Below are 12196 nucleotides of genomic sequence, written 5' to 3'. Positions count from 1 at the left end.
TAGAGAGTGGTTCTGCGACTATGATAAATACGATGGTGGTGATGTCTTGTTAGGGGATGATAGGAAGGCTAGAATTGTTGGTTGCGGAAAAGTAAAGTTGAAGTTGCAAGGTGGAAGGGTTAGAACACTTCCGAGTGTTCTGCATATTCCTGCATTAGCCAGAAATCTGATTTTTGTAAGCAAGCTGGATGATGCAGGTGTAAAAACAGTGTTCGAGAAGGATACCTGCAAGATGGTTCAGGGAGAACTGGTATTGATGCGGGGAGTTTGGACTGGAACTCTATACAAGCTGCAAGGTAGCACTATTGTTGATGGGTTCAACAGTTTTGTGGTTCCTGAAAGTAGAGCAGGAAATCTAGTGGTCTCTGGAGAGAATACCATGTTGTGGCATCAAAGTCTTGGACATATTGGAGAGAAGGGCCTTCGAATACTTCATAGTAAAGGTAAGGTAAAAGGTATGAGTAATAGCTCTCTGGAGTTTGATTTCTGTGAAAATTGTGTATATGGGAAGTAGAATCGAGTGAGTTTCCCATCTGGTGGTAAGAGGGGGAACCATATATTAGAGCTTGTGCATAGTGATGTGTTTGGACCTGTGAAGGTTCCATCACAGGGTAAGTTTGTGTACTATGCATCATTTATAGATGTATTCTCAAGGAACACATGGATAGATTTCCTTAAGAATAAATCTAAAGTCTTTGATAGGTTTAAAGAATTTAAGGCTCTGGTGGAAAAATAGACAGAGAAGAAGATAAAGGTGCCGAGGATAGATAATGGTGGAGAGTTTTGCAGTAAGGAATTTGAAGAATTCTATAAAAAGTGTGGTATAGCACAGAAGAAGACTACTCCATATACACCTCAACAAAATGGAGTTGTAGAAAGAATGAATAAGACATTGATGGAAAGGGCAAGAAGCATGCTCAGTGGTGCCAGGTTAGGACAAGAATTCTGGGCAGAGGCGGTGGAGACATCATGTTACCTGGTCAACAGATCACCTTCATTAGCATTGGATGATAAGACTCCACAAGAGGTATGGACTATTAAGAAACCCTCCCTTTCACATTTGAGGGTATTTGGATGTGATGCATATGTACATGTTCCAAAGGAGAAACGAACCAAGTTAGATAGTAAATTTGAAAAGTGCATCTTTATTAGGTATAAGTATGGTTTAAAGGGTTATAAGCTTTGGAACCCAGCAACAAGGAAGGTAGTGTACAACCAAGATGTGGTGTTCAAAGAGGTGAAAAATGTTATTAAACATGAAGTCCAACCAAAGGAACCTGAGAAGATAGAGTTTGAGCTAAAGGAGGAAGAATCAGACTCTACAGCAGAGGAGGAATCAGAAGATGAAGAGCCACAAACTCCGAGTGTAAGAAGATCAGTTCGAGAAAGAAGGCAACCAGAAAGGTATAGTCCATATGCTTTCTATTCAAATTTTGCTTTATCTATTATTGATGATGATCCCAGAAATGTGGAGGAAGTAGTAGATTCAGAGGATGGAAAACTCTAGAAAGAGGCCATGGTTGATGAAATGGCATCTTTGCACAAAAATGAGGCTTGGGATTTGGTGGAGTTGCTGGCTGGAAGGAAACCCATTGGTAGCAAATGGGTGTTCAAGAAGAAGACAAATGTAGAAGGAAAGGTGGAGAAATACAAAGCTCGGTTGGTAGCAAAAGGTTATTCCCAGGTGCCGGGAATTGATTTTGGTGATATTTTTTCTCTTGTTGCCAAGGTAACTTCTATTAGATTACTTTTATCTGTTGTTGCTGCTTTTGATTTTGAGTTAGAACAGATGGATGTGAAGACAACATTTTTTCGCAGGGATCTGGAAGAGGAGATATACATGAAGCAACTTGAAGGCTTTGCGGTGAAGAGTAAGAAAGAATTGGTATGCAAGTTAAAGAGGTCTTTGTATGGGTTAAAACTGTCACCAAGGATGTGGTATCAGAAATTTGATACATTTATACGGGGACTTGGCTTCACCAGAAGCAAAGAAGATCACTGGGTGTATTTTAAATTAATTGGCGACCGTGTTATTTATCTGGTTTTGTATGTGGATGATATGTTTCTGGTTGGAAATGACAAAGAAATTATCCAGGATTTGAAGACCAAATTGTCCTCCAAATTCGACATGAAAGATCTTGGTGCTGAAAACTATATTTTGGGCATGGAAATTAAAAGAGAATAGGCAAAGAGGAAGCTCTGGTTAAACTAGAGGAATTATGTCGAGACAATACTGCAGAGGTTTAATATGCAGGATAGTAAACCGGTGAAGGTTCCTATTCCTATAGGTGTAAAGTTATCTACTGAACAGTGTCCCAAGACACAAGAAGAGGAAGAGGATATGTCCCGCGTTCCATATGCAAATGCAGTCAGTAGCCTAATGTATGCAATGGTCTGTACTAGACCAGACATTGCACATGCAGTGGGAGTATTGAGCAGGTTTATGTCAAAACCAGGGAAGGAGCATTGGACAACAATGAAGCGGGTTTTTAGATATTTGCATGGCACTAGTGATTATGGTTTGTGCTACCAAGGAAGACCAGGATTGGATAGAGTTTTGGATATCCATGGCTTTTTTGATGCAGACTGGGTTGGAGATTTGGATAAAAGAAGATTTACAAATGGGTATGTGTTTAACCTATTTGGAGGTGTAGTTAGTTGGATGAGTAAGAAACAATTTGTAGTGGCACTATCAACTATAGAGGCAGAATACATGGAAGCCACTCATGAAAGCAAGGAAGCGGTTTGGTTGCAGAGATTGTGTTCAAGTATGGGGTTAGTATAGGGAGCTATAAGGATAGACTGTGACAGCCAAAGTGAAATTTTATTGGAAAAGAACCCTGCCTATCATTCAAAGACAAATCACATTGATGTTCAGTATCACTTTGTGAGGGATATGATAGAAGACAAAAAGGTGGACACTTTGAAGAATACTGTAGATGCATTGACAAAATCTATGAGCTTTGAGAAGTTCTCCTGGTGTAGAGAAACAATGGGAATTTCAAGGCTAGAAAAATGACTAAGCTCTCATGTGGTCCCTTGTGGAAAGAAAACAACAAGTGGGAGAATGTTGGGTTGTGTTATATTCTTTCCATGACTAACCTATGTAGTGAACCGGGGGGTTAGAGGGGGGGCGGAGCCCCCCCCCCCCCCCCTGTTGCTCCAATTGTGTAGTGGGGGCGGCAACTCCCCCTGTTTGGTGGGTTTGAGGGGGGCGGGTAGCCCCCCTCTATGGGGTTCAGTGCAGTGCCCTAGGAAAATTTTTTTTGGACCCTATATTAGGTTGAGTGGTCCTACCTATGGTTTTCGGTCCATGGTTTTGGATGCAATGGTTTTCGGTCCATGGTATTGGATGCTTCAGCATGTATAAATATGTATTGTAACATTGAAAGGAATATAATTGAAAATAAAGATGGTAGTCCTGGTTCTGGGATCCAAGAGAAAATCTCCATGTATATGTGTTTTATGTGTTATGCTCTCGCATTGTTTATTTTCTGTGTTTTAGAATTCGTATGCAGGTAATTTTTGTACGGGGTTAAAACCTACATCTTGCACTCGTAGTCTGTCATGGTTTTCTTATTATGGTTTTACAACTTCTTTTCTTCAGTCATTTTTATTTCTTGTCTTCTGTTTTTGCTTCCTTGTTGTGTACGCATTTCCTCTCATCTTGTTTTTCCATTCGTGTTGAGTTTTCTGTTTGTTTGCACTACATGAATAAGTGTTGTTCTTGGACTTGTGTTCTGGATTCTAAATGGGTATGTGGCTAAAGTTCAAAGAGTCTTGTGACACTCCATCGCTTGGCCAGTCCTATGTCTGTCTTCTTTGTTCTTGGTTGTAACTTCTGGCTGATGAAGTCTTGATGGAAAATACGATCCATCTACAAGGAAAGTTTTGTCCGAACCATGAACCCGTGTCCAGTTTGGGAAACCTCATACCTAAGTTTTCTTCTCTAGTGCGTCCAAGCTTATCCAACTAGTACAGATAGATAAGGGAAAAATCTAAATGAGAAAACATGAACCAAATGTCTTTGTATTCTTCTATAAAGGAAAAACCTCTCCTACTCTCAATAAGGCAGGATCCCTCTTCTGCCCCAAAAATAAATAAGTGCATATGCATAGTTCTCTTTTAAAAAGATAATAACAAAGGTGAAATAAGATAAAGGCTTCTTGCACAGAGAGGTGAAGTAGGCAATACCACCAAGATACTATCCAGGTGTTGGCTTATTGGGGCTTGACCTAAGTTCAGAGTTGATTTAGCCAAACAAATCCTGGTATTACTGGCCCTTTCGGCAACAGTCCGCAGAGCGCAGTCTGAGGTCTCACTCGAAGTAGTATAGGAGGGTGCTAGAACCATGTTTCTGCACCTTGGAGATGTATGATGAGTTCAAGTGGTCCACAGTTCAACCCTACATGCACGTTGCTACACACACTTTCCTGTACCTCGCAGCCTGAGATGTTTCCTTCGCGCAGCCCTACTCGGGGGCCGAACGTTGTTATTACCCAAGTCCTTACTAGTATTCCGATGTTAGTTGATTATTTTAGCCTACTTGTGTGCTTTAAGTCATACTTAACAACATAAATCATTCATACAGATATGCACAATAAATAAACAGTATATTTGCAGTTTATATCAAACATGCATTAATCCTAGAACAAATACACAAATTGGTAACAAAACTTCTCTTTATTAATTTCTTCCTTGGTTATAGACTTAACTCCACCCTGTGTACTCAGCTGTAGGGGTCTACACACTCAGCTGCGGACTACTTGGCCTCTGCGCACTCAGCTCCAGAGCCTTCTCGTACTCTACGGCCCAAAGACACACTTAGTCACTTAGACTCTTTCTCTTCTCTTCGCTGATCTGTTTTACACATACAACCTCACTCTATTTATATAATCCCATGGTCCACGGGCCATGGGTAGGCCGACATTACATTACAAAACTAGGGTGGATAACCCTGTGACTCTATCATACATTTCGCGCTCCGCGCCGCACTTTGTGGAGTCTTTACAACAATATCGGGTCAAAACTTGGGCATTGAGCCCCAAAACATGCCTTAGGGGGATTCCATGCCCAATAAGCCCCCAACACAAATATCGTGACTCGCCCTCAAGTCACTCTGTCAGCATGGTGATCTTTGCATGGAGTCCCTCCAACTATTCTCGAATTGTGCTGAGGTAAACAACGCACTGAGCTACTGCTTGCTGGATCAGCTGCATCTATTGTTCCGAGACCTCTGTGTCTGAGGTGCTTCTCTACATCTATGCATGCATCCCCTGTATGTGTGTGAGCTTTCCTTCGATGGCTACCATGATAGTGAAGGCCTCATCGATCCAAGGCTGGACACGTGCTTTTAGAAATTCCTCCTTATGTCGAGTCGCGTCCACCTGCTCCTTTAGTGCCTTAGCATGTTGCATCCTCGCAAGTTGCTAGGTGAGGACCACTATCTACGTAGTTCCTCGGACATTGTCATATTTTTGTTGGAGTTCTCGCGCCTCGGTCTCTAAGCGCTCGATGTTGGGGTCCTCCTACAAAGTTGTGAGAACCTCAAGTGCTTCTTCCAACATGCTGGTGCAGTCTCGCACTACACCTCCCATTTCCTCCAATCTCGTTGTGGTAGCATTAATGTGCTATTCTCTGACTTCTAGAGGAGTGGATGGTTGCACCTTTAACTGCAGCTTGGCGATCTGAAGATTTAGCTCCAGCTGAACCTTTATCGTTTCTTCCCTGGCCTCATGGACTCCTGTTGCTAACCTGTGGATCCTCACCTCCACTGGTAGGTCTGCTAGGATGGCCAGCTCTGAGATGCTTCAGCAAGCGTCATTTACCACTTACACTAACTGTTGATTTTGCAACACCAAATCATCGCACTACAAGCTGAGTTGTTCCATATTTATCTTTTTCTCACTGAGGACTTAGATCGCGCGGCTCTCCCTAGCGTGCAGCTCTGCCATTATCCCATCCTATAATAGATATAGTGTCTCACACGGAAGGGTATCCAGATTAAGGCCAAGGCCTTTCATCATGCTAACCGAAAATATATCGGCCTCATTCGATGTCACTAGAGCCCCTTCCGACAACACTATTGTGTTTTCCATCCGTGCACACAACATCTGCTTTGCTGCCGAGGATCTTGCTGCGAGGTGGGTTGAAAGGGTACCATCTTGAGGGGGGTGCACCTGTAACTCCTGCAACTACGCTCTGAGGGCCCCCAAAAAAGTCTGGCTCTCCTACATGAAATCCTGAAGGGCCTCCTTTGTGACATCGCGCACCATCTCGGTGATGTCATGTAGATCATGTTAGAAAATTATATATTACGGAGCAATGGAACACATATAATATTGCAGAAATATAAACACAGAAAACGCACAAAACAAGAGAGACACAGATATACGTGGTTCACCCAGTTTGGGCTACGTCCACCCTGAACAACCAGTCCTTCCTTTCTATTATCCAGCAAAATGAAGAGATACAACCTACAGCAAAACCGCTGTAATATCCTCTGTTTTCTCTCACAGTCTCACCTCTATGTTTCTCGCTCACCAAATACACATCTATATCATAGCCTCAAATACAATGCCCTCATATAAAGAGAGGGGTTGCCTTCTAGGGCAAAAAAAACCCTAAACTAAACATAAGTTCTACCGTCAGATCATCCGCCTAATGAATGGCCCAGATTGACTAGAAATTACTATACTTTTACAAGGCAATTTTACAGCTGTTTTTAGCTTCGGGGGCGCTGCCCCCGAAACCCCCCGCCAGGGGGGGGCTCCCAAAAGTCGCTGCCGCCCCCCCTGGACCCCCCACGGCAGCGATTATTTTACGGGCGGCGTTGCCGCCCCATTTTGAACTGGGGTCCAATATGTCGGTACTATAGAAGATAATCAGGCTCCACACCCAATATATCACCCTTGGTTAGGGTGATCGGGTCAATGGCCAATTTCAAGGCCTTGACCTTCTTCCTTGATCCTGCTCGCTCTGTCATGTGTGGGCATTTCAACTATGTGGACACGGTTCGTGGGTATGCGCCTCCTTCTTCTGTTTCTGCTTCCTTTGTCTCCTGCCCCTGCGAGGGCATTGCTTGGCCCTCGCTCCCCTTTACGGTTGCTTCCCGTGCTGCGGCGGCTGCTTCTGTGGCCTTCTTCTGCTCAACGGCTTTCTATGCCACTTCCCGTGCTTCCCGTACCTCTACTGCTACTGTTTCCTTCCACCTTTTCTCGGCCAACTGTGCAATGCACAACTTGGCATCGTCTTTCTTCTTCTGCGCTGCCACCCTCTTGAGTTCTACAAGATCTGGGGTGCGTCATTCTAGAGACCATGCCTCCAAGATAGTGAAAATGGTGTTGTTAGTGGATACAAAAGGTAGATTTGTCCATAGCTTCATTGGATCCTTGTGCACCATGATAAAGATGTTGTGCATGTTTGCCTTAAATTCTGCAAAACTCTGTAGATTGTTGTACATCGTGGGCGACAACCGCGCTTACAGTTGATCCACATCCAGATGGTCATCTCCATGAGAACCCAGAATATTTTGGTGTTGCGTATCCTTGTCTCATCCTTTGTGGCCTAGAGTGAAGCATACTTCACGGCCTCTAGTAAATCTCTGTCAATTTTGGGGAATTGACTATACTCCCGCAGTTCCCCTGCTACGAGCACTATGGATAGCAATAGCCACACGTAGTGGAAGGTTTTACCCTACTCTTGGGCTTCGTGACAATTCTCTAAGAATTTTGTGCAGAGGAATTTGGACCAATTAAACTAGACCCCCTCTGCGCACTGCTTGGCCAGTGCGACCACCAACACAGGTACCTCGTCTACGCAACACTTCCGCATAACTTTTCCTGCCATAATTTGGGTTGCTATGCATACCGCTTTGTGCTTAATGCTGGAGATGGCGTGACCCCTCTTCTTCTTCTCCAGCTTGTACTTCGTCTTCATGGCCTCCACGAGGGCCAAATCACTACCCTTTCCTTCTGATATGGTTGCAGGGTCCTTTCCTTTGTAGGGGAGCTGGGAGACACGATGAATTAGGTCTGTTGTGATGGGGATGGGCTCCTCCAACCATAGATACCCATCATGCACCAGGCAGAGCAGCTACCTGATGATGAAAATGGTTATTGGGGGGTGGTGGAAATGCGACACCCAATGTAGGTTCAGCAACCTGGCCTTTTCCACACCGCGCAACCACTTCCGCGGCTCCAATGTTGTTACTACCCTCGTGGTGTGCTGCTTCATGAGGTTCCCAGTCTCAAGGTGAGGGAAATTCTCGTAGTCAGTGAGGTCCCAATATTCAAATTTCATAGTCAACACGTGGCCCAGGTGCGTGCCTTCAAACGTAATGCCATCTGGGAGTAGTGGGGTCTGGAGTGAACTCTTGGTCTCATCTAGGTATTTGGGAACTTTGGCCTTCCCTTTCCACAGAGGGACATAAGCGGGTAGTTTAGTCGCAGAGTGCCTAGGCTGAGTATCCACCTCCATGCCTTCATCTTCTTCCTCTGTGATAATAAGGGCTTGCAAATCTTCTTCTTCCTCATCTGTTTCTATTGTGACAGCTTTCCCCTTCTCTTCCAACGATAGTTTGTTGCACAGTGGGTTCCTCGGGGACACGCATACAAGAGCCATTGCTTGTTTATCCTTCTTGGGTCTTGGCGTACGCGGTGATTTGGGGATCTCTTCCACAACCCCAACACCTTTTGGAACATCCTCCACAGTTAGGGCATGTGCGGCCTCGCTGGCAGTTACCTCTTCTATTCCAAAACCATCCTTAGTTGCTTTCATTGTATCTGGGCTGTAATTTGTCACTCGCAAATTCAGGGGCTCAATCAATGCTCGGCTCACAATGCTCAGGGCTCTGATTAATCGTTCAATTCAAAAATGACCAAGTGTTGTTTACTCGGCAGCCCTTTGTGTTTTATAACACTTTTTAAATTCGAATTCGACCATTTCCCCCAATTCTTGTTCATTAATGCTTTCTTGGCAATAGATTTTCCCAAATCTTCCCCATAATTCGTGTCTTAAATGCCTGCCTCCCGCTCCATTTGGCCTCAAGTTGAGCATCCCATCGTGAATAGTGACTTCAAAGGTCACTTTCTAGTGAACTCTCATGACAACGCAGCCCTCCGTGCGCGGTCGCACACCTTGTGACTCTTTACTTTGGCGCGTATCTCCTATATCACGCAGCTCCCGGGCAGAATAGTCTATAGTCCCACACTCCCTTCCAACTGCCTGGAGTGCTAAGACTATCGTTCCCTTGGCTAGTCAAGTGTTCGCTCCACCCGTGTGGGGCTCCATCCTGTCCTCCATCATGGTTCTAGGAGAATCCCCACCTTCTACTATTGTGGTCAGCATCACGCACTTCACCATTTGCAACGCACTACCCTTGTCACTATGCTTAGCAATATGCGGTCCAATTCAAGGCATCAGACTAACCAATTCACAGTGATAGTTCTCAAACCTGTCAGTATGATCGTGCACACCTTGCCTTATCATCCTAGTTTTTTCAGTGAGAAACTCTTCCTTTATCTCATCCTCTAGCTTCTTGACCTCTATGTCCATCAAAGCGGTTTTATTCCTTAACCATAACCTTTCTTTTTCGATTTCGTGGAGTCTAAGGTTTCCCTATTGGATTGCTTCCTCAAATCCCATGAATTCAATTTCTTGCGGCTGTGTGATCCCTCGTTTCTGGGCTTCACGAAACATCGTATCTACGATTGCCACTGTGCGCGATCTAGGCTTTGCATGCTCCATAGGGATTACAGCCTCTGCTTCATACTTAAGCTTCGGAAGTGCCCACGTGGTCAGGTTTTTGCACATGGTCCTATAAGCCCATAGAACATTGGTATGCGCAGGTCCCAATCAGTGCGTCTCACATGGTGGACTATGTTCAGTACTTTGCACACTTTGTCAAAGGCTTCTACGTGGATAATCTTTGGTGTGCTTGGTCTTATCATACTTCGTCGCTCGCACCTTCATCTTGCCTGCCCCTACTTGTTGGTCCCGTTACCTATCGCGAGGATGGTGTGCGTTCGTGCAGGTTGTGTACCATATGCCTGTACCCATCTAGAGAGGTGGTCACACAGGATGTTTCATCCATCATACCCAGCTTTCATCCACATATGAGGCTTTCCAAACCGCATGAGCATCATCCTTATGCATTCGTGCTAGTCCTCAAAACTTCTTTGATGCGTACCCCACCATTTTGCAGGCGTAGTGCACAGTGCCCATTTCAGAGCGTCGAAACGTTGTTGTTCCAGTACTTCTCTTTCAAATTTGTTCAGGAAATCATCTACCTCGGTCAATCCATCATACATAGGAAGATCTCTTGCCTCTATTACCACATAGTGCAGCGACCTTGTCATCATGTTGCAGTTAAGCATGGTTACCTCGTGTAACTAGTTCTACCATCGTTCTATCTCTTCGTCTAAATCTAAGGTGCAAGACCTTTCGTGCTCCCACGAAATCCTGCCATCTACTGTTGGATTCACCCAGTCCTACTCTCATGCGGTTATCTTGTAGATACAGTCTAGATCATCGTCACTGTCACAGTCACACTCAGCTCTGTGTAGCACTATCCTTCCGTAGGGTCTAAAGGTACCACTACGCATAGTGACTTTTTCTCAAAAATCATCTTGCACTTCTTTAGATTTATTACTCCATTCATGTCAGTGGTCCAATCTATTCCTAATAGCATGAGATAGGGATTGCTATCATCAAAAATCTCTATCACTTTGAAATCTACAAGCGCGCTCACACCTTCGATATCTATTGTTATTCCTTGCAATCTTCCCATCGGTAGGATATTTTGTTGGTTCGCCATTCACAATTGAATAGGAGACCATTGCAATGCGGGCCTGCCCATGCGCTCCCACGTCTGCTTTGGTAGGACGTTCACATCTGATCCTAGATCCAAAATCACTTGATCCATCTCATATTCTCTGATTTGCGCAGTCAATCTCATCTCCCTTCCTGTTCGTGTTGTGTGCTTTCCGAGCTTCCAGACTACGTGCGGTTCTCCTAGTCCAGCACATCTAGTGATGAGTTCTTGTAGCCACTTCATTTTTTTTCTGTCACACAGTAGCTTCATGAATGTCTCCAGAAGGTAGTGAGCATTGATGGGTCCATCTCCCTCCGTGAAGCTCTTCTTAGCTTCCATGAATGTCTCCTTAGCGCACTCCAAATCAAATTCTGGTTCCTTTGTCAGAGCCTTGTGAACCCAGGAACTCTCTTTGGGCTGCTTGCCCTTGTCATCTCCTATCGTGATACCGCTTCAAAGCATGATGTTTACATTCAGGTCCTCCTCGCGTGGCTCAGACCTCATAATTTGTAGGTTCTGATTCTGGGGAGGTTGGAGTGTTCCTTTATCGCGCAACCTCGCTATCAGTGTGGGGCAATCCTTCATCTCATGATCAAACTGGGTACAATATAAACATGATGCTCTCATTGGATTTGTATAACCCTGGGCATAATGCCCTGGCCCTCCGCAATTGTAGTAGATCAGCTATTCGTGACCCCTTCCTAGCCCCATTCCACCTAGACCTCATACGCGCCCTTGAAATCCAGTGTGCAACATCCCTGCATTTTGATCATGGGATCATGTTTTGGTCTGAACTCTGTAGGTAGGAGTTTGATCCATCATCAGTTCATAACTTCTACAGGTACGCTCATCATGGCCTACTAACCTGTAGAAATTACGGAACAATTATTGGGACGTCTGCATATACTTCTGTAATAGATGGTAGTTATCTGTAGCATGATTCCCTCCTATCTGAAAAATCGCACACCATAATGCAGGGGTCGCACTCAGTCCTGCTTGTGCCTCTAGTCTCAATGGAAATGGCCCTCCTCCCGACTGATTGTTCACGAGGACTAGACAATGGTCTTTGTCATGTCCCTGACCTTTGCACTTTATGCACCAAACCTCCTCCCGCGCTTCTAGGCGAGTTGTCCTGTCTTGTTTCAAGCTCTACATCTCAAGACATAAGTTTTTCAACTGCGCGTGGATCTGTTGGACTCCTAAGTTAGGATCTTGTATCGGGGTCTCCTGCAGTCTCATCGCGATCTCCAAGGCCTCGGCTTGAGTGGATAGCTTCTGCTGTGACAATATGGTCCTTAAATGCGGCATTAGCGACACTACAAACCATGCGTGGTGTTGCCCATCTGTCAAGGTCATATTGGCTTAACAAATCATACAATTCAG

Source organism: Pinus tabuliformis, chromosome 6 (genome assembly GCF_031772625.1).
Source record: "Pinus tabuliformis cultivar Carrire ecotype Pingquan chromosome 6, CPIR1, whole genome shotgun sequence".
In the NCBI taxonomy this organism is placed as follows: Eukaryota; Viridiplantae; Streptophyta; class Pinopsida; order Pinales; family Pinaceae; genus Pinus; species Pinus tabuliformis.
Note: the sequence above shows the minus strand (reverse complement) of the source record.